Below are 6,780 nucleotides of genomic sequence, written 5' to 3' on the forward strand. Positions count from 1 at the left end.
AGTCCTGAGCGCTCTGGAGCAGGTTTTCATCAAGGATCTCTCTGTACTTTGCTCCATTCATCTTTCCCTCGATCCTGACTAGTCTCCCAGTCCCTGCCACTGAAAAACATCCCCACAGCATGATGCTATGGCCTTATATAGACAGATGTGTGCCTTTCCAAATCCCATCTAATCAATTGAATTTACCACAGGTGGACTCCAATCAAGTTGTAGAAACATCTCAAGGATGATCAATGGAAACAGGATGCACCTGAGCTCAGTTTTGAGTCCCATAGCAAAAGGTCTGAATACCTATGTAAATAAGGTATATGTATATGGAGATATTTGTTTTTTATTTGAAATTATTTAGCAAAAAATGTTTTAAACCTGTGTTTGCTTTGTCATAATGGGGTATTGTGTGTAGATTGATGAGTTATGTTTTTATTTTTTATCCGTTTAAGAATAAGGCTGTAACGTAACAAAATGTGGAAACCGTCAAGGGGTCTGAATACTTTCCGAATGCACTATATGTTCTGCAGTACAAATGCACCTATTTAACACGATGCAGCCAAATATATTATTAAACACATTTTCCTCAACAACAATGATTTGGTTTGTCAAGAGGTGAACTAGGACTGTATGTAACTCAACTGTCAGTCAAGCAGGATCTTTATGACACCAGTGTAAAGACTGTCTTACTGGGCTGGCTCCTCCACAAGGCCTTCTTCAGCAGTAGTTCAGAGCCCACTGTGTATCCTGCTTAGACAGCCCTGACCTAAGGACATGACGGTGTTCTCATACACCTAGTAAAGCAGCTCAGCTGGTCACTCTCCAGAAGAGAGAGGGCCTCTCCTCCTCACAGTTCCCCAGGGGCTGTGAGGGCCAGACGGCTGCCCGTCCCTGTCCAGCTGCCTCATCTGTCTGGCGGGGATGTAGGGTCAGAAACTGGCTTTCTGTGACACTGAATTCTCTGCTTGAGTGTGATCGTGCCTCCTGGGAGGGCCGCTCGTGTGTTTGTGTGTGTGACATCATTTGCATATGTGTGTGTATACATGTTTTATTTACAGTAGCGGAGAGGGTTTGGCTTGAAGCACATCTATTTTCCCTATTTTAACTTCATCTGCTGTGTGTCAACACAGTGCCAGTGTCCAAGTGAAATGCTGACACAGGGAATCTGTTTATATTTTTATAACCTAGTGCCCCATAGAGGGAGCTCACTGTCCTGCTGCTTGAGGACTAGAGGGAGAATAGCACTGTGTTCTGCTGCACAAGCAATGGTGGATACTGTAACCTTGGGGATTAGCTCCCACAGATGTGGATACTGTAACCTTGGGGATTAGCTCCCACAGATGTGGATACTGTTAACTTGGGGATTAGCTCCCACAGATGGTGAATACTGTAACCTTGGAGATTAGCTCCCACAGATGGTGAATACTGTAAACTTGGTGATTAGCTCCCACAGAGGGTGGATACTGTAACCTTGGAGATTAGCTCCCACAGATGGTGGATACTGTAACCTTGGGGATTAGCTCCCACAGATGTGGATACTGTAACCTTGGGGATTAGCCCCCACAGATGGTGGATACTGTAACCTTGGGGATTAGCCCCCACAGATGGTGGATACTGTAACCTTGGGGATTAGCCCCCACAGATGGTGGATACTGTAACCTTGGGGATTAGCTCCCACAGATGGTGGATACTGTAACCTTGGGGATTAGCTCCCACAGATGTGGATACTGTAACCTTGGTGATTAGCTCCCACAGATGTGGATACTGTAACCTTGGGGATTAGCTCCCACAGATGTGGATACTGTAACCTTGGGGATTAGCTCCCACAGATGGTGGATACTGTTACCTTGGGGATTAGCTCCCACAGATGTGGATACTGTAACCTTGGGGATTAGCTCCCACAGATGGTGAATACTGTTAACTTGGGATTAGCTCCCACAGATGTGGATACTGTAACCTTGGGGATTAGCTCCCACAGATGGTGAATACTGTTAACTTGGGATTAGCTCCCACAGATGGTGGATACTGTAACCTTGGTGATTAGCTCCCACAGATGTGGATACTGTAACCTTGGGGATTAGCTCCCACAGATGTGGATACTGTAACCTTGGGGATTAGCTCCCACAGATGTGGATACTGTAACCTTGGGGATTAGCTCCCACAGATGGTGGATACTGTAACCTTGGTGATTAGCTCCCACAGATGGTGGATACTGTTAACTTGGGATTAGCTCCCACAGATGGTGGATACTGTAACCTTGGAGATTAGCTCCCACAGATGGTGGATACTGTAACCTTGGGGATTAGCTCCCACAGATGTGGATACTGTAACCTTGGGGATTAGCTCCCACAGATGTGGATACTGTAACCTTGGTGATTAGCTCCCACAGATGTGGATACTGTAGCCTTGGTGATTAGCTTCCACAGATGGTGGATACTGTAACCTTGGGGATTAGCTCCCACAGATGGTGGATACTGTAACCTTGGGGATTAGCTCCCACAGATGTGGATACTGTTAACTTGGGGATTAGCTCCCACAGATGGTGGATACTGTAACCTTGGTGATTAGCTCCCACAGATGTGGATACTGTAACCTTGGTGATTAGCTCCCACAGATGTGGATACTGTAACCTTGGGGATTAGCTCCCACAGATGTGGATACTGTAACCTTGGGGATTAGCTCCCACAGATGGTGGATACTGTAACCTTGGGGATTAGCTCCCACAGATGGTGGATACTGTTACCTTGGGGATTAGCTCCCACAGATGTGGATACTGTAACCTTGGGGATTAGCTCCCACAGATGGTGAATACTGTTAACTTGGGATTAGCTCCCACAGATGTGGATACTGTAACCTTGGGGATTAGCTCCCACAGATGGTGAATACTGTTAACTTGGGATTAGCTCCCACAGATGGTGGATACTGTAACCTTGGGGATTAGCTCCCACAGATGGTGGATACTGTAACCTTGGGGATTAGCTCCCACAGATGTGGATACTGTAACCTTGGGGATTAGCTCCCACAGATGGTGGATACTGTTAATTTGGGGATTAGCTTCCACATATGGTGGATACTGTAACCTTGGTGATTAGCTCCCACAGATGTGGATACTGTAACCTTGGGGATTAGCTCCCACAGATGTGGATACTGTAACCTTGGGGATTAGCTCCCACAGATGTGGATACTGTAACCTTGGGGATTAGCTCCCACAGATGGTGGATACTGTAACCTTGGGGATTAGCTCCCACAGATGGTGGATACTGTTACCTTGGGGATTAGCTCCCACAGATGGTGGATACTGTTAATTTGGGGATTAGCTCCCACAGATGGTGGATACTGTAACCTTGGGGATTAGCTCCCACAGATGTGGATACTGTAACCTTGGGGATTAGCTCCCACAGATGTGGATACTGTAACCTTGGGGATTAGCTCCCACAGATGGTGGATACTATAACCTTGGGGATTAGCTCCCACAGATGGTGGATACTGTTACCTTGGGGATTAGCTCCCACAGATGGTGGATACTGTTAACTTGGGGATTAGCTCCCACAGATGGTGGATACTGTAACCTTGGGGATTAGCTCCCACAGATGTGGATACTGTAACCTTGGGGATTAGCTCCCACAGATGTGGATACTGTAACCTTGGGGATTAGCTCCCACAGATGGTGGATACTGTAACCTTGGGGATTAGCTCCCACAGATGTGGATACTGTAACCTTGGGGATTAGCTCCCACAGATGGTGGATACTGTAACCTTGGGGATTAGCTCCCACAGATGTGGATACTGTTAACTTGGGGATTAGCTCCCACAGATTGTGGATACTGTTAACTTGGGATTAGCTCCCACAGATGGTGGATACTGTAACCTTGGGGATTAGCTCCCACAGATGGTGGATACTGTTAATTTGGGGATTAGCTCCCACAGATTGTGGATACTGTTAACTTGGGGATTAGCTCCCACAGATTGTGGATACTGTTAACTTGGGATTAGCTCCCACAGATGGTGAATACGGTTAATTTGGGATTAGCTCCCACAGATGGTGGATACTGTTAACTTGGGGATTAGCTCCCACAGATGGTGGATACTGTTAACTTGGGGATTAGCTCCCACAGATGGTGGATACTGTTAACTTGGGGATTAGCTCCCACAGATTGTGGATACTGTTAACTTGGGGATTAGCTCCCACAGATGGTGAATACTGTTAATTTGGGATTAGCTCCCACAGATGGTGGATACTGTTAACTTGGGGATTAGCTCCCACAGATGGTGAATACTGTTAATTTGGGATTAGCTCCCACAGAGGGTGGATACTGTTAACTTGGGGATTAGCTCCCACAGATGGTGAATACTGTTAATTTGGGATTAGCTCCCACAGATGGTGGATACTGTTAATTTGGGGATTAGCTCCCACAGAGGGTGGATACTGTTAACCTGGGGATTAGCTCCCACAGATGGTGAATACTGTTAATTTGGGATTAGCTCCCACAGAGGGTGAATACTGTTAACTTGGGGATTAGCTCCCACAGATGGTGGATACTGTAACCTTGGGGATTAGCTCCCACAGATGTGGATACTGTAACCTTGGGGATTAGCTCCCACAGATGTGGATACTGTAACCTTGGGGATTAGCTCCCACAGATGGTGGATACTGTAACCTTGGGGATTAGCTCCCACAGATGGTGGATACTGTAACCTTGGTGATTAGCTCCCACAGATGGTGGATACTGTAACCTTGGGGATTAGCTCCCACAGATGGTGGATACTGTAACCTTGGGGATTAGCTCCTACAGATGTGGATACTGTTAACTTGGGGATTAGCTCCCACAGATTGTGGATACTGTTAACTTGGGATTAGCTCCCACAGATGGTGGATACTGTAACCTTGGGGATTAGCTCCCACAGATGGTGAATACTGTTAACTTGGGGATTAGCTCCCACAGATGGTGGATACTGTTAACTTGGGGATTAGCTCCCACAGATGGTGGATACTGTAACCTTGGGGATTAGCTCCACAGATGTGGATACTGTAACCTTGGGGATTAGCTCCCACAGATGGTGAATACTGTTAATTTGGGATTAGCTCCCACAGATGGTGGATACTGTTAATTTGGGATTAGCTCCCACAGAGGGTGGATACTGTTAACTTGGGGATTAGCTCCCACAGATGGTGAATACTGTTAATTTGGGATTAGCTCCCACAGAGGGTGGATACTGTTAATTTGGGGATTAGCTCCCACAGATGGTGGATACTGTTAACCTGGGGATTAGCTCCCACAGATGGTGGATACTGTTAACTTGGGGATTAGCTCCCACAGATGGTGGATACTGTTAACTTGGGGATTAGCTCCCACAGATGTGGATACTGTTAACTTGGGGATTAGCTCCCACAGATGGTGAATACTGTTAACTTGGGGATTAGCTCCCACAGATGGTGGATACTGTAACCTTGGGGATTAGCTCCCACAGATGTGGATACTGTAACCTTGGGGATTAGCTCCCACAGATGTGGATACTGTTAACTTGGGGATTAGCTCCCACAGATGGTGGATACTGTAACCTTGGGGATTAGCTCCCACAGATGGTGGATACTGTTAACCTGGGGATTAGCTCCCACAGAGGGTGGATACTGTTAACTTGGGGATTAGCTCCCACAGATGGTGGATACTGTTAACTTGGGGATTAGCTCCCACAGATGGTGGATACTGTTAACTTGGGGATTAGCTCCCACAGATGGTGGATACTGTAACCTTGGGGATTAGCTCCCACAGATGGTGAATACTGTTAACTTGGGGATTAGCTCCCACAGATGGTGGATACTGTTAACTTGGGGATTAGCTCCCACAGATGGTGGATACTGTAACCTTGGGGATTAGCTCCCACAGATGTGGATACTGTAACCTTGGGGATTAGCTCCCACAGATGTGGATACTGTAACCTTGGGGATTAGCTCCCACAGATGGTGGATACTGTAACCTTGGGGATTAGCTCCCACAGATGGTGGATACTGTAACCTTGGTGATTAGCTCCCACAGATGGTGGATACTGTAACCTTGGGGATTAGCTCCCACAGATGGTGGATACTGTAACCTTGGGGATTAGCTCCCACAGATGTGGATACTGTTAACTTGGGGATTAGCTCCCACAGATTGTGGATACTGTTAACTTGGGATTAGCTCCCACAGATGGTGGATACTGTAACCTTGGGGATTAGCTCCCACAGATGGTGGATACTGTTAACTTGGGGATTAGCTCCCACAGATGGTGGATACTGTTAACCTGGGGATTAGCTCCCACAGATGGTGGATACTGTTAACCTGGGGATTAGCTCCCACAGATTGTGGATACTGTAACCTTGGGGATTAGCTCCCACAGATTGTGGATACTGTTAATTTGGGATTAGCTCCCACAGATGGTGAATACTGTTAATTTGGGATTAGCTCCCACAGATGGTGGATACTGTAACCTTGGGGATTAGCTCCCACAGATGGTGAATACTGTTAACTTGGGATTAGCTCCCACAGATGTGGATACTGTAACCTTGGGGATTAGCTCCCACAGATGGTGAATACTGTTAACTTGGGATTAGCTCCCACAGATGGTGGATACTGTAACCTTGGTGATTAGCTCCCACAGATGTGGATACTGTAACCTTGGGGATTAGCTCCCACAGATGTGGATACTGTAACCTTGGGGATTAGCTCCCACAGATGTGGATACTGTAACCTTGGGGATTAGCTCCCACAGATGGTGGATACTGTAACCTTGGTGATTAGCTCCCACAGATGGTGG

The sequence above is a fragment of the Oncorhynchus keta genome, unplaced genomic scaffold (genome assembly GCF_023373465.1).
Source record: "Oncorhynchus keta strain PuntledgeMale-10-30-2019 unplaced genomic scaffold, Oket_V2 Un_scaffold_3710_pilon_pilon, whole genome shotgun sequence".
Taxonomy (NCBI): domain Eukaryota; kingdom Metazoa; phylum Chordata; class Actinopteri; order Salmoniformes; family Salmonidae; genus Oncorhynchus; species Oncorhynchus keta.